Source organism: Danio rerio, chromosome 9, assembly GCF_049306965.1.
Source record: "Danio rerio strain Tuebingen ecotype United States chromosome 9, GRCz12tu, whole genome shotgun sequence".
Lineage (NCBI taxonomy): Eukaryota > Metazoa > Chordata > Actinopteri > Cypriniformes > Danionidae > Danio > Danio rerio.
This window is the reverse complement of record NC_133184.1, coordinates 56,622,501-56,647,500: the sequence shown is the minus strand read 5'-3', so window position 1 is coordinate 56,647,500 and position 25,000 is coordinate 56,622,501. Positions and strand designations below refer to the sequence as shown.

Genomic DNA, 25,000 nt, shown 5'->3' with positions numbered 1-25,000 from the left:
TGGGCGGGACCGAGAGCCGCGCGAATGGCGCGACGCCACGCGAGCGATTGTTTACAAGTGTGGAGTACCGTGAAGGAGCTCCGGATGGAAAGTTTTGTTTTGTGTTTACCTCATAGTTAAAGTTGTTGCACGTCCGCCGGTTCCTGCCTCAAAAATGAGCGAGTTTGAGCCACTTGTACATGCCGGAAGTGTTCAGGAAATGCAAAAAAGTAGCGAAGAAACTCGACACAGAGGAACATTTACACCTCACTGCCAACTAGCGTTTCGGAAGTGTCAATGCAGACCGACAGAGACAGCGCACAGAAGTATAAATGCACAGCCACGCGCGTTGCCTGCGCCGTAGGTTACGCCGGTCACCTGACGCAGAAGTATAAATCAGGCTTAACCTGCGCATTATTCAGCTGATGGAGTATACACTGACCTGTGCCTTATTAAGACACAAGATGGAGACAAACAGTCAAAAGCGCAACAGAAACGAAAACAGATGATGGAGTATACACTAACCTGCGCATTATTCAGACATTAGATGGAGACAAACAGTCAAATACACAAAGCTGACAGAAACTAAAACAGCTGGAGTACAAGAAGTGCAGCACTTGAAACTACGGATACTAGAAGCCTGTGTGTTTCTCCTGCGGTGTTGCTATCAGTATGTGAAGAGTGGAAGAAGAGGGTTGCATTGACAATCCAACACAATGGGCAATACATTGAGCACATTTCATAAGTGGTCATGAACTTGTAAATAACTCATGAAAGACTGAAGTTACGTTAAAACCAAGCACACCATTGTTTTTCTTGTGAAATTCCCAATAGGGTTGACGTGTCAAATGAGCCTCATCGTATTGAAAAAAAAACAAAAGTTGGATCCAAGATATCCGACGTCAAAATGGCCACCATGGTCACCACCCATCTTGAAAAGTTTGCCCCTTCACATATACTAATGTGCCACAAACAGTACGGTAATATCACCAACCATTCCCATTTTATATCTCAGCCTGCCTGTCAGACATTTCACACTGGATGAGAGATCATCATCTTCAGCTTAACCTCACGAAAACGGAAATGCTTGAAGTTTCTGCCAATCTGACTCTACATCATAACTTTTCAATCCAGATGGACGGGGCAACCATTACTGCATCCAAAATGGTGAAAACCCTAGGAGTAACGAGTGATGACTAACTAAACTTCTCTGACCACATTTCTAGAACTGCTCGATCTTGCAGATTCGCACTCTATAACATCAGAAAGGTCCGACCCTTCCTATCTGAACATGCAGCTCAACTCCTTGTTCAAGCTCTTGTTCTCTCCAAACTGGACTATTGCAACTCTCTACTAGCCGGGCTTCCAGCTAACTCTATCAAACCTCTTCAGCTGCTCCAGAACGCAGCAGCACGAGTGGTCTTTAATGAAGCTAAAAGAGCACATGTCACTCCGCTGCTCATCCGTTTGCACTGGCTGCCAGTTGCTGCTCGCATCAAATTCAAAGCTCTGATGTTTGATTCAAAGTGACTTCTGGCTTTGCTCCTTCTAATCTGCTCTCACTCCTGCAGATGTATGTGCCCTCCAGAAACTTGCGCTCTGTGAATGAACGTCGCCTCGTGGTTCATCCCAAAGAGGGAAGAAATCCCTTTCCCGAACTCTCGCATTCAATCTGCCCAGTTGGTGGAATGAACTCCCTAACTGCATCAGAACGGCAGAGTCACTCGCTTTCTTCAAGAAATGACTAAAAACTCAACTATTTCGTCTTCCCTTCTTGCAATTGCCTCTCTGACTCCACCGCTAACTGTACTACAGAAATAAATAAATAAATTAAAAAAATACTACTGTTTTGCTTCTTACACTTTCTTCACACACCTGAAATTTGCCTACAGCACTTATTCATTGTTGCTCTTGTAGTTGTGTAAATTGCTTCCTTCTCCTCATTTGTAAGTCGCTTTGTATAAAAGCATCTGCTAAATGACTAAATGTAAATGTAAAAATGGTCCATCCTGTACAATGACTTGCCTAATTACCCTAACTTTACCCTAATTAACCTAGTGAAGCCTTTAAATGTCACTTTAAGCTGAATACTAGTGTCTTGAAGATGATCTAGCCTAATATTATTTAGTCATCATGGCAAAGATGAATGAAATCAGTTGTTGGAAATGAGTTATTAAAACTATTATGATTAGAATTGAGTTGGCAATCTGCTCTTCGATAAAAACAGAAATTATAGAAGAAAATATGCAGGATGGCAAATAATTCAGACTTCAACTGTATATAATTATTAATGTACTATTTAAAATGCTTTGGCAATACTGTACATGCAAATAAAGCATCGTAAACTGGAAAAGATGTCATTGTGGAGAAGATCTTGTGGGCTCTTTTCATTATCTCAGAGCAGAACAGATTAACATCATTCATAACGTGGATTATAGCACATTTCTGAAATCCGACACAAGATGAAAACAGACTGTAGGGACCGTTCTAGCAAACGAATGCAAGGCAGCGTCAGATTATAACAAAGCCGAGGAACACGGCAGCATGAGGGATGATGTAACCGGTGGACAGATGGAAAAATAAATAAATAAATAGAAAAAACATTCACAGCTCAGTCTCGGAGGAAGACAAAAAGAGACGTGCTAAAGAGTCCAGGTCAAAAAGACCAGAGCATGGAGGATTGTCTGGGGAAATGAGTCGGGGTTGTTGCAAATGGGTTGTTTTCAGGTAATATGCAGCTCCGCTTGGAGAACACTTGACAGTCGTGTCTGGAGACTAGTGTACTTCACTTTAGTGTTAATGATAGCGAAGCGTCAGGGACCACACATTCGCTCAGCTCAGCACACCGCTCGAAAGAAATTCATGCTAAATAAATGCTACAAACGCATGCATACCGTTTAAGAGAGAAATCAATGCAATCTTATATTTAAAAGAAAATATTATATATGCATTTGAAGACCCCAAATATACACACCATGGGCAGCTATTTGCCATGTGCATTTATATTAGCAAAAGATCCAGCAAGATTTCTAAATATCAACAGGATATTTACACATCCCCTCTAGAGCTGCACAATTAATCATAAAAAGATGGCGATCTCGATTCGACCCCCTAGACCAGCGCTATTCAATTGGCGGCCCGCGGGGCGAATCCGGCCCCCGATGCACTTTGTTCCGGCCCTCGAAACAGTGTGACCAAGACATCAAAAATAAATTTAGTTCAGTCGACGAACGGCCGCTATAGTTATGAAGTGACGTGCGTCTCTGTTCAATAACAGCATGAGCTACAGTTAAAGGCTGCACATAGCAGGAGTCATCATAAGAGAATGGTGCGGGCAGCCGAAAAGATGTTTGTGGAAATTAAAGGCTATTTGTACAATGCACTGATATCGTTAATAGGGATGCAACAATTAGCCGATTTTACTATTAGCTGCGCTTTAATTCGTCACAGTTTACTAATCGTAAAGTCTTCTCTAAGCCGCATTTCTGTTGCACGGAACGAAACGAAACCGCTGCAAAATGCCAAGTTGCCTGTGCGCTAGTTTTAAGTTTGAAGTACACCGAGGCTAATACGCACTGCACACAGGATTAACTATAGTAGCGGCCGTTCCCATTTCAAGTCTTTTCTGCTTGCAAGTTTGTTATTTCTAAATGTAAGAATATATGACAATATGTGGGCACAAGCTGAGTGACGCGCTTGCGTCTTTCTGGGCGCACGCAGTAGAAAACATCTCACGATCTCACGAGAAAACGTAAGTATTTTACGTTTTGCCAGTTTAGTGGCTAATTCGTACGAATTCGTACGAGTTCAGTCGTACGAAATGGTACGATTTTAAAAAGGAGGCGTGGCACCTGACCCCACCCCTAACCCCAACCGTCATTGGGGGATAAGCAAATTGTACTAAATTGTACGAATTAGATCGTACGAATTCATACGAATTAGCCACTAAATGAAAAAGTTACGAATTGCCGTGAGATTGTGTTGGACGGTGAGAGTTGTGCGTGACTTTCAGTGCAATGTAAACAAAAGATATGTTAGACGAATCTTTATTAAAATGATTATGTACTGTATGCATGAATGCAGATGGAAACAACTGTTATTCTAAATAACCTACCTAATATAAAGCTTGAATTTACATTAGAAGTGGTAACAGTGAAACCATGATTATTCTTCAGTCTATATAATTGTACAAGCAAAATCTATAATTGTTGTGCAGTTCAAAACACAACATATGAATGTGTCTGAGTGTAGAAGAAGCCTACTTCAGCAATGCACTGCTTTTGTTGTGATACGAAATACAACATTTGAATGTTTGTAAAAAAAAAAATAAAAAAAAATATCTATTGTACAATGCATTGATATTAAGTAGTTTCAAAATACAATATATTCACATTTTAATGTAGAAGAAGCCAACGTGGGTGTCTTAAGGAGCAAAAATATACAGCATATGGGCTCTTATATGCTGTTTTGTCATTACTCATATAGCAAGTCATATCTCTCTGGCCCTTCGTTTGGGATGCTTTTCATGAACCGGCCCCCATGACAAACTAATTGAATAGCCCTGCCCTAGACGATCTTAATCCAGCATTTCTACGATTCTGCCAATCATATTTTTAAGTTCAGGGAAGAAACATATGCGGCTGCATGAGTCTTTTAATCCTTTCACATACATCGCTCTGTGACATGGACGCCTCCAGATTATGTTGAAAGAGTCACATACTGTATTTATAAGGTGTAATTCACCCAAAAATTTCATTTCTGTCTTCATATGTTGCTGTATTCGCGGCTTGGAAATCACACGTGATGTGAGCTGCTGACCGTGAGCTGTAGTGCGGGCGTGCGCCCCACTTATTAATGATAGACATGCGCGCGTGTCTCTGTTAGTGAACAGAACCTGCTGTGAGTATCAGGTAATAAAGTTGTAAATACAAAAACAAATTTCTTTATTCTATAAGGCTCTGTCCTCTTATAACACTGTCTGTAACTCCCATCTCAAATCAATTTGGGGAAAAGAGCTTGGGGTGGATATTTTGGAAGAAGAATGGGAGATAGTTTGGTCTCTAGCCAATAAGCTTTCAGTTTGTAATAGGGCTAGAGCCATTCAACTCAGGATCCTTCATAGAATTCAAATCACACCTCAATTAAGACATGAATTCAATGCAACCCACTCACCTTTATGCCTTAAATGCAAATCAAATATAGGCGATTATATTCATTGCATATGGGACTGTCAGGTGATTCAGGCATACTGGAACAGAATTGTAGCCCAAATAAACAACATTTTTGGACTGTACATAGATATAGACCAGGGGTGGCCAACCCTGTTCCTGGAGAGCCACCTTCCTGCAGATTTCAGTTGCAACCCATGTCAAACACACCTGCCTGTAATTATCAAGTGGTGTTCAGGTCCTAATTAATTGTTTCAGGTGTGTTTAATATGGGTAGCAACTGAAATCTGCAGGAAGCTGGCTCTCCAGGAACAGGGTTGGCCACCCCTGATATAGACCCTTTGTCCCTTCTCCTGGGTCAAGAACAAGTATAAACAACGACTCTTCTGCCTGTTAACTTTTGCTGCCAGAAAGAACATTTTGATGTCATGGATCAATGATAAGCCCCCTTCCATAAAAGGTTGGCATTCAATAACTCGAGAGATTATTCCCCTGGAATACCTAACATGTCTTAGCCACTCCACAATTGATGCATTTATTCGCACTTGGACACCATATCTGGGCAGTATAAACCTGGCTTTATATGACATTTTGAAACTCGGAATGACATAATGTCTATATAGACATTAATTGAATTTGCTCTTCAGTGTTTGAACTCTCAGTAATGATTAAATCACACTGAACAGAGCTAAACTGAACTGAACTGAACTTAAACACTAAAACCTGAACCACACTGTTCCAATTACTATGACCATTTATGTGAAGCTGCTTTGACACAATCTACATTGTAAAAGCGCTATACAAATAAAACTGAATTGAATTGAATTAATTTATGTGTTTTCTGTTTTCATCAAACTTTTCACTCTTCCTGCCATATCGTATTGTTTGTAATATAACAGCTTATGGCTTTGGCCATATGTATATTTTAGTATATGCATTTATGTTTTGTGTCAGGCATTTTATGTTATGTTTGTATTTTTGTTTTGTGTATGTCTAAAAAGAAAAAAACAAATAAAAATATGTTCTAAAAAAAAAAAAATTAAGTAGTAAATATTATTAGGTTTGTGGCACAGAGTGATCGCTTGAGAGCCGCGTTAAGTATGAACAGCACTTAGCAGTGAAAATGAAACTGAAAGCGTGCACATCATTTCAATAATCATTTCGCATTTTAGAGTTATGACTGCGACAAGCATGTGATATGTTTTTTCTTTGATAGCGAACACACAGTTGTGCATGAAAATAAATGTTTACAGTGTCAGTTTAACTACTCTAGCCTATATAATGTTGATTTAACCTGTGAATTAAATGGTCTAATAATGTTGTCAATGATTGCAAGCATATATCTCAAACATAATTCAACATCAGAATTATTATAAATAGAATAGAATTATTTATAGAAACCAGTAGACCTGCACATAATATTAATATTGTTGTTTTACCATATGTTTGAGAAAAATAAAACAATAACAATTGCAGACTCATATTAACCTTTATTTTACATCTACAGAATCGTGAGAGAATAGCGATCTTTATTTTAATCCAAAAAAATAAATAAATAAATCGCGATTCTCATTTTAGCCTGAATCGTGCAGCTCTAATCCCCTCCCTGCACAATACATGGTTTTGGCTACATTCATTCGTCCATGGCGGGGCACCAAGCCAAAATTTTTCCCGCCACGATCAAAATATTTTATTTTAATAGCTGGTAATAATCACATCGAAACGTATTAAAAGGTAAGTGAATTATAACAGCGTAAACTTAACCGTAACCGTAGTTGTGCTGTGCGTCATTTGTTTAATCCTTTAAGGTGACGTGCCGACTGACTGACAGGTGCATGATGAGTGAGGCCAGCAAACACGACGTACAGCCGTTTCACTTTACTTCAGGACTCATTAATATCACTCAGTAGGTCTATTAGAGACATTCATAAATATTCCTAGCAAATATAATAAATGCTGGAGATATAAACGCACTAAAATCGCACTTCAGCAGCGTTTATTTGAGAGCACATTAGAAGATCTGGGCGCTTATATTTGAGGAGTTTATATTTGAGGTTTCGTCCGGGTGCTTCGGTTTCCCCCACAGTCCAAAGACATGCGGTACAGGTGAATTGGGTAGGCTAAATTGTCCGTAGTGTTTGAGTGTATGTGTGTGAATGTTTCCCAGAGATGGGTTGCGGCTGGAAGGGCATCCGCTGCATAAAAACTTGCTGGATAAGTTGGCGGTTCATTCCGCTGTGGCGACCCCAGATTAATAATGGGACTAAGCCAACAAGAAAATGAATGAATGCATGAATGAATGAATGAATAATTCATTTCTGAATTGATTTATTATTTAATATAGTAGGCTAAATTCAGATAATTTGCAGGAAACAATTAATAAATCTTTAATATTTCCAGGAATAAAATAAAGTCATTAAGGAAATGTGCATCAAAACATTTCCTTACTCAAAATATAATTTTAAGGTATTTTAAATGTGGGTCAAGATAGGCCAAACTTACATGGCCCACATATCAGTTTTTAACATCTGGACTAATTGCCACATCTGACATCTGGCAAATGTCTTGCATGCCGCCTTAAAGACAGTGCCACCCTTGTAAAACCAGGGCCATGTTTGGCCCACATGCTGTATGTCAGAGCCGGACGAATGCCTGCTGTGCCAGCTTTATGCCAAATCTGGGCCAGAATTCTTTGCTACCAGGTAACACTTATTTAATTCAATTGGTTAAACATTATTTTTAAATGACAACTAAACCATTTAAATGCAACCTAGAAAAAAAATGTTGCATTTAAACAATTTACTATTATACAGAAAGCATGTTTCAATATGTTATTCATAATACAGTATTTATGCATTATAAATGTTCATTTTTTTGTGTTTCATGTGTTTGTTTTTATCTTTATAATTAATTTCTGAATTGATTTATCATTTTATAGAGTTCGGGAAGGCCTTTTGCATGTGCTGCTTCAGAATTGAGGATTTGGCAAAAGTGTGGTGTAATTAAACTGCCTACTTTCTGGCAGGAGTCCATGATGCCTTTAAATGCTGCCTACGTAGACAACCACAGTGTTCACTACACAGACAAATCTATCACACTTTCTTAGACAATTGCTAAAGAGGAACACTTACAGTACACTAACATGCATAAATCACTGACAATAACCAATGACCAGCAGAACACTTGCTTTCATTTATTAGAGTTAAACATTCACAATAGGGTTGTAACAATATACCGGTATGACGGTTTACCACGATTTGAACGTGCACGATTATCATACCATGAACAATTGCATATCAACGGTTTTAACCCTTAAAGACCGAGACAGCCGCCCGCGGCTAAAAATAAGTATTGCTCTTAAATGTTTAATAACTTTTGATCCGCTGATCCGATTCATACAATTCAAAGATTGGCATAAAGAAGAGAATCTCAGCTTTCCAGTGCTGTATCACATAACATTCGCGGACTTTCAGAGGCTCCGGAATCAGTGCGGTTACGTCATCAACATTTGACAACGCTGATTTGACAAAGAAACGCTCGTCACTGTGTCTCCGGACAAACCAGACATGATACATTGATGCATTGTCCCTCCTCCATGCCCAGATTGGTTCAAACTCGCTATATCACAACCAATAAGCATAGGTTTCGCTTTTGTTTGTGGACCAAGCTTTTTGAACAACACGGAATGAGAGATAGGCATACATTTATGCGCGGCTAAATAAAACGCAAAAAAAAAAGTTTTGCATGAAATAATTCTCATGCTAAGTACTTTTGCATGCACAGCAGCACAGAAACATGACAAAACAGTGACACAGCAAAGACGAACTGCTGCTCTTGCTGTTTTCAAAAGACACAAATGAAGGTGCAGCTGTTTGTCTGCATTGCAGAAAACCATATCAAAATCCATATCGATAGACAACCATATCCATGCTGGCACATACAACCTAAGGATGTTCCATATTGAATCTAGTTTCGTTATGTAACTATTTATAGTATAGTAAATATTTATATCTATTTTTTACTGAGGATTTGCACCATGTTTATTTGGACTTTATTTGGACTGACACATTATTTATTATTTTCTTATTTTTATTTGTTCATTGTAAGTGGTGTTGTTTATAGTAACTAAAAATATATTATTTGGAAAAAGTCAAATTTGCTTCACTGTTCTATTATTTTGTAACATTTGTAACATACCGTATACCGCGAAACCGTCAAACCGTGGTATTGTTTTAGACGATTATCATACCGTAAAAAATTCATACCGTTACAACCCTAATTCACAAAGAAATAAATCAATGAAAAATATTGGTTTTAAACACAATACAAAACATCCATTCATTCATTTTTCTTCAGCTTAGTCCTTTATTTCTCAGGTGTTATCACAGCGGAATGAACCGCCAACTATTCCAGCATATGTTTTAAGTAGCGGACACCCGATTTCCCCCATAGTACAAACACATGCACTATGATGAATTGGATGAACTAAAATGGTCATAGTGTATAAGTGTGTTTGTGAATGAGTGTGTATGGGTGTTTCCCAGTGTTGGGTTGCTGCCGGAAGGACATCAGCTGTTTAAAGCATATGCTGGAATAGTTGGCGGTTCATTCCGTTGTGGCAAGCCCTGATAAATCAGAGGCTAAGCCGAAGGAAAATGAATGAATGAATAATTAGTGATGTTTATTTCTTGCCCAACACTGATTGTGACAGATATTGTGATAATATCCTATAATGAGGACTCCCAAACAAAACAAACAGGCAAATAGCATTAAAGTCTTCCCTGTTTTTGGCTGAAAAATGTCACGGCTAAGATAGGGCTGTATGTAAACGGAGCTGAAGTGTAAGTCAGTGTGCAGTGTGTGTTAGTAAGCAGGGCTTTTGTTCAGTGATACTGACAGAGACGTGATGCAGACCATCATTAAACGCTCCAGAAGAAACTCATCTGCTGTTGTTGGAGAGCTTCATGATCCAGCTGGGAACCTCCACTGCAGATATACAGCCTACAGCTAATCACAGACCACTGGACTAACATACACACACACACACACACACACACACACACACACAGGCTAATGAGCATCTCACACACACTCAACATTAACTGATGCCCTGTGGTTCACTGTGGCATAAAGAGCCAAGCCGGAAATGCAAAATGTGCTTTAATTCCACTATATACTGTATTTGCACAGATTCACCATGGTGCTGGATTAACTCCTGTTGTTTCAAACCTGTGCAGTTTACATTTTGTTTAAAAGGCAAAAGGATCCAGTGTTGTTTGGATGATCATCATCTTATTGACTATTTCATGCAATTTAATTTTATTATAATTTAATTTGTATTAATAGTCCATGCTTTTATGACTTCTAGGCTTGATTACTGTAATGCTCTGTTTGCTGGCTGTTCAGCGTCCTCTATTAACAAACTTCAGCTAGTACAAAATGCAGCAGCCAGAGTTCTGACCAGGTCTAGAAAATATGATCATATCACCCCAATGTTCTCCTCCTTACACTGGCTGCCTGTTCAGTTTCATAATGAATTTAAAATATTGCTTCTCACCTATAAATCTCTAAATAATCTAGCTCCTGTTTATCTAACCAACCTTCCCTCAGGGCTTCTGCTAATACCTAGAATAGCAAAGTCGAGTAAAGGAGGTCGAGCCTTCTCCTTTATGGCTCCTACATTCTGGAATAGCCTTCCTGATAATGTCCGAGGCTCAGACACACTCTCTCAGTTCAAAACTAGATTAAAGACCTATCTGTTTAGTAAAGTTTACACTTAGCAGGTTTCCACACACGTTTCTGCATCTTGTTTATATACACTATGAACAGCAGCTACGGTAATTATTCTCTTTTTTTTCCTCCATTTCCACCTGGGGACACTCATCTCGAGGTCCTCAGATAATGCGGAAACACTGATTGGATCCAGCGACGAGATGATCCCAAGGTCTCCATATCCAGGACAAGGCCGTATCCTGAGCTGCTGCTGCGCTGGTGGTCATGGAGGAGTGGAGAGCATGAGACTGATTACAGTGACGCTCCAGGGACAGACGAGTCTTCGCTGAGGCCAGCTTCCAGCCTCCACCACTGAGACTGCAGCTCTGCACAAGACTTTTGGCCAGCGAAGAAATTAAAATGGTCGTGCCCAACTGAGTCTGGTAGAGTCATCGGTAGAGCTACACATCGACGAATTTGCTCTTCAGTGTTTGGACTCTCAGTAATGACTTTAAAGCACACTAAACTGAGCCAAACTGAACTGAACTTAAGCACTAAAAACTGAACCACACTGTTCCAGTTACTTTGACCTTTTATGTGAAGCTGCTTTGACACAATCTACATTGTAAAAGTGCTATACAAATAAAGCTGAATTGAATTGAATATTATAAATGTTTATTCACTTATTTATTTTAATTTGATTCATTTTTTATTTGATTTAATAATTTTTATTTATGCATTTTTATTTATTTACATTTGTTTGTTTTGAGATAAACCTACCTGTAATATAGTTCCAAACCAAAACCAATCATTCATTCAATCATTCATTTTCTTGTCAGCTTAGTCCCTTTATTGATCAGGGGTTACCACAGCGGAATGAACCGTAACTTTTTACGCAGCAAATGCCCTTTTAGCCACAACCCATCTCTGGAAAAATTATTCATTCATTCAGTCTTAATTTCAGAGGTCGCCGCAACGGAATGAACCGCCAACTATTTCAGCATATGTTTTACGCTTCGGACGCCCTTCCGGCCGCAACCCAGTACTGGGAAACTCACATACGCTCTCATTTACACTCATACACTACAGCAAATTTACTTAATCAATTCCCCCAATAGCACATTTGTTTGGACTGTGGGGGAAACCGAAGCACCCGGAGAAAACCCATGCCAGCATGGGGAAAACATGCAAACTCCACACAGAAATGCCATCTGACCCAGCCAGGACCAGTGACCTTCTTGCTGTGAAATTATCGTTACATACTGCACCACTGTGACACCTCTAAAATATTTTATTTTATTCATTATCGATTTATTCTTTGAAACGTTAATATTAATTTATGAAATTACAATAAGGTTATTACCCAGTCACAGCCATAAATGCAATGGTGGCTACTAATGATTGTCAAATTATTTCGGTTTCAGCTTTTGGTTTCCTCTTTTTCAGTCTTGCCCAAGAGTTTTCATTTCGGTGCATCCCTAAATTAAATGTCAAATCAGTAATCCCAAACTTTACTTTTTGAATGCAAAATGACAGCAACTACGCATCTATTTACACCAGATGACACTGATTAAAACATTACACTGGTTCTTAATATTACAACCCATAAGGCAACAGCTCAATCAGCAGAACTGTGCATGTGTGTGTGTGTGTGTGTGTGTGTGTGTGTGTGTGTGTGTGTGTGTGTGCATGCGTGTTCCTGCAGTTCTTCTCGCCTCACTGCTTTTTCTCCTCAAGTGTCTGCGCCAGTATAAGAAACAATTATAATCTGAGCGCTCGAACAAAAGTTGGTGGATGCTTGAGCTCATAAATATTCTGCACATGCACATCAGTCTCTGCCGGCACATCCTGTACCTTCTGCTGTGAACAATGCAGGAGAATAAAGCCTGCCAACAGGTCAGACGGAAGAAAACAACAACAGCCAGCAAAAAGCATAATAACTCCACAGACAAGAGCTCATTAAAGCACAGCTATAGTGACCGACACAACCTGCGTGACTAGATTACACACTCACACATCTCAGCAGATGCTTCATTCATAGAGGAACCTCCTCAAAAAGACAGACGGTCATTTAAAGAGACAGTTTGCCTAAAGTGAAGGCCAGATAGCCTTTATGATGGGACAACATTACAAATGAAGTGTCCTTAAAACATTAAAACACATTGGCATTGATAAGGATAGTGATGTAATGATTCACAGTGAGCCAGTTTGACTCAAATATGATCAACAATTAGGGATGATTAGACTTAAGGATGCAATGATTCACAAAAATGGATTCAAAATATGCGATTATTCAATTGGTTTGGATGTTAAAAGTGCTGCATGTAAGATTTCTGACTCTTATAAAGCATCAAAATACCATAATATGAACCATAAAAAGCAGAACTCAAGAGACAAGAGCTCATTAAAGCACAGCTATAGTGACCGACACAACCTGCGTGACTAGATTACACACTCACACATCTCAGCAGATGTTTCATTCATAGAGGAACCTCCTCAAAAACACAGTCGGTCATTTAAAGAGACAGTTTGCCTAAAAATAAAGGCCAGATAGCCCTTATGATGGGACAACATTACAAGTGAAGTGGTTTTACAAACATCCTTAAATTGGAACCTAGTCTTTGCCATCTTATATTGAAAGGAATACTGTAACATTATCTGGAAAAAAGCAATGTTTTTACCCCTTTCTGATCTGTTTTATTTTGGGGTATATATATTTTTATATATTATATTTTTATTTGGGGTATAATATATAAACACATAACCCATTTTTTTCTTTTCCCTGGTTTTCTTTGTCTTTTTTGAAGATGCATTGTCATGTCTGTATTATTGTAAAAATTCTTTAACATAACATAACTTTAACATAATTCTTTAAAAAAATTAAACAAATGTCCCTAAAATATTAAAGCGCACTGCCATTAATTGGGATTAGGAATGTAACGATTCACAAAAATATATTTGAAATACTGTATGTGATGATTTAAGTTGGTTAGGATGTTAAAAAAAAAAGGCACTGCACATGTTTTTTGACCTTTCTAAAGCATCAAAATACCATAATATGAACCATTAAAACCAGCAAAAAGCATAATAACTCGTCAGACAAGAGCTCATTAAACCCCAGCTATACTGACAGACACAACCTGCGTGACTAGATGTTATGATCACCAGAGATCTAGCGGTTGCAGATCGCTGGAGAACTACAATTCTGACACTGAAATGAACAACAACACCTATCATGCACCTCACACCAACACCAGTTCCGGATTACCAATGATTGAACACACACAGCTGGAAGCTTATCATAGACTGATAACAAGGACTATTTATAAACTGCTCTCTCGGTTTTGTTTCTGTTTAGAACAGGGGTCTCAAACTCGCGGCCCGCGGGCCATTTGCGGCCCTCAGTGCAATATTTTGTGGCCCGCGCCGACCGCTGTACACTGACAGAATCAGCGGAGCGGGGAGAGAGAGCGCTCCCCGCTCCGCTGATTCTATCCGTACACAGCGGTCACTGGCATTCCCCGTCCGCCGTGTAAACAAAGGGGCGGGGATGCCGGTGACGTCACCACGCACCCCGCCCCTTTGTTAGACGCTGTGACGGGCGGGAAGTGTTAGGAGGGAACTCGCGCCGGCCAGAACCAAGGTAAGCTGTTCCCGCCCCTGCCTGCCACTTAGCTACCTATCTGCAGCCTAACACCTACCTAGCTACAGCCTGGATCTTATATATATATTATAGGTAGATACAGACTGATGTGACTGGAGTGGGGTGGGGGTGTTTTATTTATACATATATACGCCTTTTTTTTAGGTGAGGGAATGGAAGTTGAGTGAGTTCCCCCACTTTTTTCTGTGTGAGAAGTTATTTTCCACCTTGAACTTCAATAAGTCAAAGTACAGGTCTAGACTTAATGATGATCATCTTCAAGCCATACTGAGGGTCTCAACTGCTTCCGCTCTAAAGCCAAATGTGGTTCAGATTTGTGAGAAGAAGCGCTGTCAAGTCTCTGGCAGCAAGAAGTAGGCAAAAGATGCCATGTTCAGAAGAACTGTTCAAAATCTTCACTCAATGTTCTATTAATGTTCAGGACACTTCATGTTCAGAAGAAATAATTAAAACTGTTAATAATGACATTTGAGGACTTTTTTTTGTGAAATTATGCGGCCCAGCCTCACCCAGACTTTGCCTCCTGCGGCCCCCAGGTAAATTGAGTTTGAGACCCCTGGTTTAGAGCATCACGCAAGCGATATCCTTGTTTTGCCTTTCCGTGTTTGACCTTTGTTGTTTTGCCGCCTGTCCCAAAATTCACCTGTACTCTGACTAGGCTTTTGGATTATCTGCATCCTCAACAAGTCATTACACTAGATTACACACCCACACAATTCAGCAGATGTTTCAGTCTTTTAAAGAGAGTGTTCACCTAAAATGAAGGCCAGATAGCTCTTCAAATGCGACAACATTACATATGAAGTGGTTTTCGAAATGTCTCTAAAACATTAAAACAGCTTGGCATTAATTAGGAGTAGGGATGCAATGATTCACAAAAATCTATTTCATATGTGATGATCCAATAGGTTAGGATGTTAAAGGTGCTGTATGTAAGGTGTTTGACCCCTCTAAAGCATAAAAATACCATAATATGAACCACAACAACCAACAAAAATATATAATAACACCACAGACAAGAGCTCATTAAAGCACAGCTATAGTGACTAGGGATGTAACGGTATCAGAATTTCACGGTACGGTAATACCTCGGTATGAATGTCACGGTACGGTATTTATTGAATCATTTACAGGAAAAAACAAAACTTATGAAAATACTGCAAAAAAGTGCCAAAAGTGTCAATGACATACAAATTAGTCATCTATCTGTAAGCTTTGAAACAGGAACTTCAATTTTAATAACAAAAAAATATTAAACCATGTAAAAAAAATAAAGTTTCAATTTAGTATTGTTGAAAACTCATCACATTCAACATTTAATCACTCACTCACTTAGATAGAGATGGGTTTAAAGGAAAATTATCATATAAATATAATCTGGTAAAAGCTGGTATCTCTGGGCATTTACAATGTCCCCTGCAACAGAAAAACCCCTCTCATTTGGGACTGAGGTTTCTGGGACAGAGAGATATGACTTGGCCCAGGTTGACAGCAGTGGGTAACGTTGTGCATTGTCTTTCCCCCACTTGAGAGGACAAACCATGAGTGAGATAGAGATCTCATGTCTGCATCAATCTGAACAGTGTGCTGACAACACCGCTATTCAATACGCGCGCGACAACACAGCTGATAAGAACTCGCGCGACAACACCACTATTCAGTACGTGCGCGGCGACAACACCCGCTTTAGAGTTTTCCAGCTCTTTTTCATCCACGCTTCTAGCAGCACACTCCATTTCCGCATTACCGGATCTGTAGCGACAACAGACCGCAAGGGATGATGGTCAAGCATGGGCTGATGGGAATTGTAGTTTTCGCTACCTCCCGTTCGCTTCATTCGCCTGAGCAAATTTTCTCAGAAGACCTATAGTTTTACCTAGTCATGCGACTTCGGTAATATCGAAAAAAATTAATATTGCGGTATGACGGTATTTGCAATACCGTTACATCCCTAATAGTGACCGAACAACCTGCGTGACTAGATTACACACTCACATATCTCAGCAGATGTTTCATTCATAGAGGAACCTCCTCAAAAACACAGTCGGTCATTTAAAGAGATCTAAAATGAAGGCCAGATAGCCCTTATGAATGGACATTATAAATCAAGAGGTATTAGAAATGTCCCTAAAACATTTAAAACACACTGGCAATAATTAGGATTATGGATATAATGATTCACAGAGAGCCAGTTTAAATCAAATATGCAATTATTCAATAGGTTAGGACGTTAAAGGTGCTGATAGTAAAGTGTTTGACTCTTCTAATGCATCAAAATAATAATAATAATAATAATAATAATAATAATAATAATAATAATACCTTTTATTTTAGGCGAATTTCAAAGCATTCTTCTAAAGCATCAAAATACCATAAAATGGACCATAAAAACCTGAAAAGCATAATAACTCCACAGACAAGAGCTCATTAAAGCACAGCTATAGTGACCGACACAACCTGCGTGACCAGATTACACACTCACACATCTCAGCAGATGTTCACCTAAAAAATGAAGGCCAGATAGCCCAAATATATGATTATTCAATAGGTTAGGACGTTAAAGGTGCTGATTGTAAAGTGTTTGACTCTTCTAAAGCATCAAAATAATAATAATAATAATAATACCTTTCATTTTTAGGCGCATTTCAAAGCACTCAAGGACACCTTACATTATGTTACAGGCACATTATAAAAACAAGATAATATGAACCAAAAAGATCCAGCAAAAAGCATTATAACTCCACAGACAAGAGCTCATTACACACATTTCAGCAGATGTTTCATACAGAGGAACCTCCTCAAAAACACAGTCAGTGATTTAAAGAGGCAGATCACCAAAATATTAAGGCTAGACAACACTTCTGATGGGACATAATAAATGAAGTCAAGTTATGAGAGATTTTCATGATCAGCATATTTCTGCAAAGCTGCTTTGTTTTGTTGCTTCAGTCATAAACTAAAGCATGAATGCAATAAAAAACCTTAACGCAATTGCTAATTTTCATTAGCCCAAATCTCACAGAAGGTGAAAGAGCATTTGTCCTGATCCCAGTGATGAATGGGATTATGAGTGCAGTCATAACTGTAATTGTTATAGTGCAGATACAATCCTCATCCGCTGGACATCAGACTGGGTTTCTGTCCCATCTGCCCTTCACAATCACGGAGCAGAGCTCACAACAGCTTCAGCAGCACACTTACTTCACTCATTTGCACAGAAATTGGGGAAAAATATTTTTTTAAAAATGATTTAAAAAAATTAACAGGAGGGTGAATTGAAGTCAGAATTATTGAAGTCCAGAATTGAAGTCCTATGCCAATCCTTCCCCTCTCTCTGCTTCCCATGCTTTCCTGTCCGTTGTCTCTACTTTCCTATCCAATAAAGGTGAAAACCCCGACAAAACAAGAAAAAATAAAGGATGGAAAAAGTTGTAATGTCAAATAAAAAAATATTATTAGCCATAATGTAAGTACAAATAGCATAAAATAATCACAATAACAACAAGATTTTGCATAAAAGTGCAAATAACATAAAAGATGAGCTCTTTATGCAATGAATTTCAGAGTAAATGTAGATTTGTGAGTGTGAACTGACCCTTTAAGCTCCAGAAGCATCAACACGAGATATTAATTATTATCAAGACAATAAATAATACCAATATCTCATAATGTAAGCACCAATAGCATAATATAATCACAGTAACAGATCAAAACATTTGCTCAAAATTGCAAAACAAATAAATAAATAAAAGCTTTGCAAACAATTAAATGTAATTAAATTATTGAAGAATTATGCAACGAAGTGGAGAGTAAAGGTAGATCTGTGTGTGAACTGCCCCTTTAAGCTCCAGCAGCATCAACACGAGTTCATCCGACTGCCATCAACAATCTGTCCAGATGAAGAAGTGCACTTGTGCGCAAAAGCACTGAAGCACGAGTGTGTTTTTTCTTTCTCTTCCGCTGGTCAGGGTGTTTTCTGCTTCTCATGCCGACTTTAATCTCAACTCTATTCTCAGCACTTACTTTAAAAAACACGCAGAGACGCATGAATTAAACATGAAGCTTTCAGAAACTCTCCAAAGTGCTTCTTTTCATACACGCTCTTATAAATAAGACGGAGCTCACTTTGACCTGCTGCTGGAGCTTTTCTTTTTTTTGACACAGGGACAGCTCTGGATTCAATTCATTTCCCTCATTATCTTAATTTAGTCCCGTGAGTGCAGCGTTCTGCTTTAGAGAGAGTCATTGTTTTCAGGAGATTAACAGTGTGGCAGATTACAGCCAGAAAAGCACAACAATGACAATGATGATGATTAAAACACTGATTCAAAGCTACCAGAACAGTCTGTCATCATCCACACTCAACGTTCAAGAACTCTAAGGTATATGATGGTGACTATAGATTTTATAAATATTTCTATAATTCTCAGATTTAAAACACATATAATAGTTAATAGTGACTATATCAAGCTTCAAAATGGACAAACACAGCTAAAAATTTAATTTAAATAATGAAAATAACTAATTGTACAGCCCTACATTAAACAATATGTATAATAATACTATTTATATGAGCAATATCACACTCGTAGCAGCGCAATGTGGCTGTATATCAGCACTGGTGGGAGGCATGCGTTGGCTCTAGGCTGCAGACCAAGTGTCTTAGTGTATGGAGTCAATCTAGGGCCATATATACTTGCAAAATAAAATAAAATAAAATAAGATAAAATAATTAAATTAAATTAAATTAAATTAAATTAAATTTAATTTAAAAAAATTAATTTAATTTAATTAAATAAAAAAATTATTAAATAAAATTAAATTTAATAAAATTTAATACAATAAAATAAAATAAAAAATAAAATAAAATTTTATTTAATAAAATTAAAATAAAATAAAAAATAAAATAATAAAATAAAATAAAATAAAATAAAATTTAATTTAATTAAAAAAATTTAATTTAATTTAATTAAATAAAAAATGTAATTAAATAAAATTAAATGTAATAAAATTTAATAAAATAAAAAAAATGTAATTTAATTTAATTCAATTTAATTTAATTTAATTTAATTTAATTTAATTTAATTTAAAAATTAAGTTAAATTTAATTTAATTTAATTTAATTTAATTTAATTTAATTTAATTTAATTTAATTTAATTTAATTTAATTTAAAATAAAATAAAAATAAATAATAATAATAAAAAATTAAAATAAAATAAAATATAAAAAAAATCACCAAAAACCAAAGAATTTTTTTTATTCAAGCACTTTATTTTAATTTACCAACATTACTACGGCAACTAGTTTTAATAGTCAAAAACAAAAATATTTAAACAGAATTTCTGATCTCACACACATAAGTGTTAAAGAGACTCTCAGGCCCAATCCAAATTCAACCCCTTAGCCCAGGGGTCACCAAACTTGTTCCTGGAGGGCCGGTGCCCTACAGATTTTAGTTCCAACTCTAATCAAACACACCTGAACAAGCTAATCAAGGTCTTATAGGTATACTTGAAACATCCAGGCAGGTGTGTTGAAGCAAGTTGGAGCTAAACCCTGCAGGGACACCGGCCCTCCAGGACCAAGATTGGTGACCCCTGCCTTAGCCCTTCCCCTTACCCCTACCCTTCGTTTTGCATGTCCACGAGAAGGGGTAAGGATGTCCCAATTCTCTTTAGCTTGAAGGCGTAGGGCTAAGGGCAAGGGGTAGATAACACCCTAAGATTATTGGCATTGCTTCCAGGGCGCAATAATAAACCTATAGAGCAGAGAGCAGTGCACGTCAGAGAGTGCACCACTGGATCGCGTCTCACTACAGTTGTTAAACGTGATATTCAGACATCCCAAGTCCCCCGGAAGTTCCGGAAGTCTCTATGCATTTGCGGGACTCATAATGCCTCATAACTCGCAAACGAGTGATAATCTCCCGGAAATCACGTGTCTCCCTCCCGGTCCTCAAATAAGTCTCACACCCTTCTCACCCCCCGATTCCTCCTCCTTCAGACATGTCAACACACCAAATTTTTGGTGTTCGGTTAATAAATATAGAGGAATTACCAACCTATGTCACACATGACGTCACACGGGTCCCCGGTTACAATAGCAAACATGTCGTGTTGTGCGATAAGACGCAAAATTCGACTTTTCACTTCAACTCGTTAGGTTGTGACGTCAATTACCGTACACCCCACTGCTTTTAATGCCAACCGCAGACGTCCTTGGCTAAAAGGGAGCTGAATGAAATGAGGAGCTAATTAAAAATGCTGGACTCTGCAGTTCTTGTGTTATATTAGGTAAGTTCAAACTATGCAGAATCATACAAATGATTGTTTTTTGATTGCAGCAATGATTTCAGCACAAACAGTTAAATATGGTGAATTAAACTGCCGACACTGAATGCTCAGAGTGAAATGTAAACATGTGCGCTCACATACTCTGCTGTACAGGTGCAGTTCGCTGTCAGAATTGACAGTTGTTGTTGATTATTAGCCAGATCTTGTACAGCTCGTCCTCTTTCCTTGTCTTTGGCAAGGCAGAACCTCGCTTTTAAGCACTAGATTGTTTTAAATCTGGTCATCATATAGCATTATTACTTGCTCATGACCACACAGAACAACATTATAGGCATCCAGAGACAGGGCTGCTCGATTTTGGGGGAAAATCATAATCACGATTATTTTGGTCATAATTGTAATCACGATTATTCTAAATGATTATTAGTTGAAGTCAAAATTATTAGCGCTCCTGAGAATTTAAAAAAATATATATATATTTTCCCAAATTATGCTTAACAGAGCAAGGAATTTTAACAGTATTTGCTCTAATGAAAGGCTTATTTGTTTTGACTAGAGTAATAGCGGATTTAAATATTTTTAAACCTCTTTTAAGGTCAATATTATTAGCCCCTTTAGGCAATATATATTTTTGATTGTCTACAGAAGAAACTACTGTTATACAATGACTTGCCTAATAACCCTAATCAAGCCTTTGAGTCACACTTTAAATTTAACATTTTAAAAATATCTACTAAAATGTTATGAGCTGTCATCATAGCAAAGATAAAAATTAATCGGTTATTAGAAATGAGTGATTAAAACTATTATGTTTAGAAATGTGTTTAAAAAAAACCTTCTTTCCATTAAACAGAAATTGGGGGGGAAAGGGTTGCTAATATTCAGGAGGGCTAATAATTCTGACTTCAACTGCATATACTATTTTCCTCCTTGCAAAGGAAAGAGAAATAAATACAATAAAATGAAAATATGAAACAAACTGTGCTTTAAGCATCTTCACCGTAAGAAAAACACTTTAGCCACAAAAGTCTTCAGTCGAGAGCAGAGAGGGATTTTCTCGTTGTTTTATTAATCATGATAAAACAGGCGGCAGCTATTGTGCTCTGTCACTTTAAGGGTTTCTCTTTCGCATGTCTTTTGATTCTCAACTCGTTTGTTTATTACACAAATGGGGGTTAATATGAATAATCATTAAACACTGCGTTTTGACACCTATTTGACCATTAAAGTGCTCATGACTTTAAATGTTTGTGCTCTCTGCTCGTCACAATGTGCGAATGAGACCAAGTGTAGACCGCTTGCTTCTGACTGTGTCTGCATGTCGCACACACACGCACATAAGCATGCAGTCTTTCGCGCTTTTAAGAGCAACAAGTGAGGACAGCTGGAAAGGGGGCGGTAAATAATGGAATAATTGTTTATCTCGATTAATGATTTTTCATAATCGTCATAAACAAAATCGAAATCGGATTTTCGATTAATTGCACAGCCCTACCAGAGACTTGTAGGCCTTTAACTTCTCTCTTGTAAAAACACTTGGAGTTTCAATGAGATAGTTGTATATTTGGTGCTGGATGCTTGGCCATTTTGTCTAATCCAGTAGTCATTAGTAGGGTGCTATGGCAAATAGACCTGTCAGATGAACGGCACCCACTTTAACGTTGATTTTGCAGAATAACTGTGCTTATCACTGGGTGACGAGCTGTTATAATACACTGAAAGCATTATGTAAATAATATATATAATATGTAATCAAAATAACTTATCTCTATGACAACAAACTCTGAACCGCATCGGATGTCATTCCCTATCTGTAAATGCTAACGCTCCCGTTTTTTTTTTTTCTGCAACCTCCCTGTGCTCGCATCCTGAATGTTTACAAACCGGTAATTTTACATTTACATTGTCATTTAGCAGACGCTTTTATCCAAAGCGACTTACAAATGAGGACAATTTACACAACTATAAGAGCAACAATAAATAAGTGCTGTAGGCAAGTTTCAGGTGTGTAAAGTGTAAGAAGCAAAACAGTAGTAATTTTTGTTCTTCTTTTTTTATGTATTACAGTTAGCGGTAGAACCAGAGAGGCAATTGCAATTTAGGAAGGGATGTATAGACTAAATAGTTGAGTTTTTAGTGGTTTCTTGAAGACAGCGAGTGACTCTGCTGTTCTGATGCAGTTAGGGAGTTCATTCCACCAACTGGGCAGATTGAATGCGAGAGTTCGGGAAAGTGATTTCTTCCCTCTTTGGGATGGAACCACGAGGCGACGTTCATTCACAGAGCGCAAGTTTCTGGAGGGCACATACATCTGCAGAAGTGAGAGCAGATAAGAAGGAGCAAAGCCAGAGGTCGCTTTATAAGCAAACATCAGAGCTTTGAATTTGATGCGAGCAGCAACTGGCAGCCAGTGCAAACGGATGAGCAGCGGAGTGACATGTGCTCTTTTAGCTTCATTAAAGACCACTCGTGCTGCTGCGTTCTAAATTCGTAATTCGTCTATAGATACTGATTTTATTGCCCAGCGCTAGATTTGACTGTTGTAGTCCATGGTTATTTAATTGGTGGCCCACAGGCCGAGGCAATTTGTTCCAGCCCTCCAAATAGTGTGACCACGACATAATGAGGCCAGTGCTAACCACTGAGCCACCATGCCACCCAGTACACATGCATATTCATTCATTCATTTTCAACTTAGTCCCTTTATTAATCCGGGATCGACACGGCGGAATGAACCGCCAACTCATCCAGCATATGTTTTACGCAGTGGATGCCCTTCCAGCTGCAACCCATCTCTAGGAAACATCCATACACACTCATACACTACAGACAATTTAGCCTACCCAATTCACCTGTACCGCATATCTTTGGAAACCCTGAACACAGGGAGAACATGCAAACTCCACACAGAAACACCAACTGACCCAGCCAAGGCTCAAACTAGTGACCTTCTTGCTGTGAGGAGACAGCACTACCTACGGCGCCGCCACACATGTGTAAATTCAGTCGTTCACCTTGGATGCGATTAATCGTCTAACAGCACTCGTCAAAAACGCAGAGCACTAACAACAGAGCATCTTCTCAGTCTTTACAATGCAAACCAAACACAAAGCTTCAGGGTGAAATAAAGCCAGCTCTTCTGTACATTTATCATCCGTTTTAAAACGGCATGATGATTTTGGAGAATTAACACTGCGCGGCGATGCCAGTGTGATCCAGGGGCCAATCCTTTAGGAGGATTAGCCGGGATAAAATCAGGAAAAATCAAACAAGCCAAATAGGTTGTAGAGTTTGGACAGTGGCAGGGCTGAAACGAGCTTAAGCGGCCGGCACTGCGCATGCGCGCGGATTATATTACCACACACTCTCGATTCAATCACAAAAACAACAGTCTTATGATCAGGCTGTATGGGCTTTATAATGGCACATACTGATATCTACTGCATAGGGGACAGAGGTTAATGTGATTATATAGAATACAGTGGCAGACAGGAGGACGCAAATGCACACAACTGATCAAAATGCATGCTGGATTTATACGTTTACTTTTTTTTTGCATGCAGTAAACAATCTAATATTCAAATTAATGTGTGTTTAAATATTACGGTATATTTGAGTGGACATTAAAGTAACAACGGCAAATTTAATAGAATATAGGTGTCGTTTAGATTAAAATTGATGCCAAATTTATACAATATTTATATATCAAATGTGCATTAAATATACTAATGCTAAAATTAATGCGCGTGTGTGTAATGTATGGATAGTACTGTATATTAAAGTGGACATCAAAGTAAATACTAGAGTAAAAATGGCATTTTTATACAGTTGTTTCAATTAAAAATATGCATAATTTATGCAAAGATTATACATATTTCATGCAATGCAAATAATGTTTAAAACCAATACATTTCTATTTGTTGTATAAGGTTTAAATATTATAGTATACTAAATTGGGGCGAAGCAGTGGTGCGGTAGGTAGTGCTGTTGCCTCACAGCAAGAAGGTCGTTGGTTTAATCCTCGGCTCAGTTGGCGTTTCTGTGTGAAGTTTGCATGTTCTCCCTGCGTTTGCATGGGTTTCTTCCGGGTGCTCAGGTTTCACCCAGAGTCCAAAGACATGAGGTACAGGTGAATTGGATAGGCTAAATTGTCTGTAGTGTATGAGTGTGTGTGTGAATGAGT

At 38.2% G+C, this 25,000-nt stretch overlaps 1 protein-coding gene and 1 long non-coding RNA gene across 11 annotated transcripts in view; both read right to left on the bottom strand.

Moving 5' to 3' along the window:
* The window catches only part of frmpd4 (FERM and PDZ domain containing 4), a 225,480-nt gene that overhangs the window by 126,583 nt on the left and 73,897 nt on the right, over window positions 1–25,000 (bottom strand). The window lies entirely within an intron of this gene.
* On the bottom strand, window positions 13,663–18,276 carry LOC141376242 (uncharacterized). The gene is made up of 3 exons (XR_012385723.1): window positions 16,471–18,276; window positions 15,078–15,729; window positions 13,663–14,209 (listed from the first exon to the last, which is right to left on the bottom strand). It is a non-coding gene; the product is annotated as an uncharacterized lncRNA (long non-coding RNA).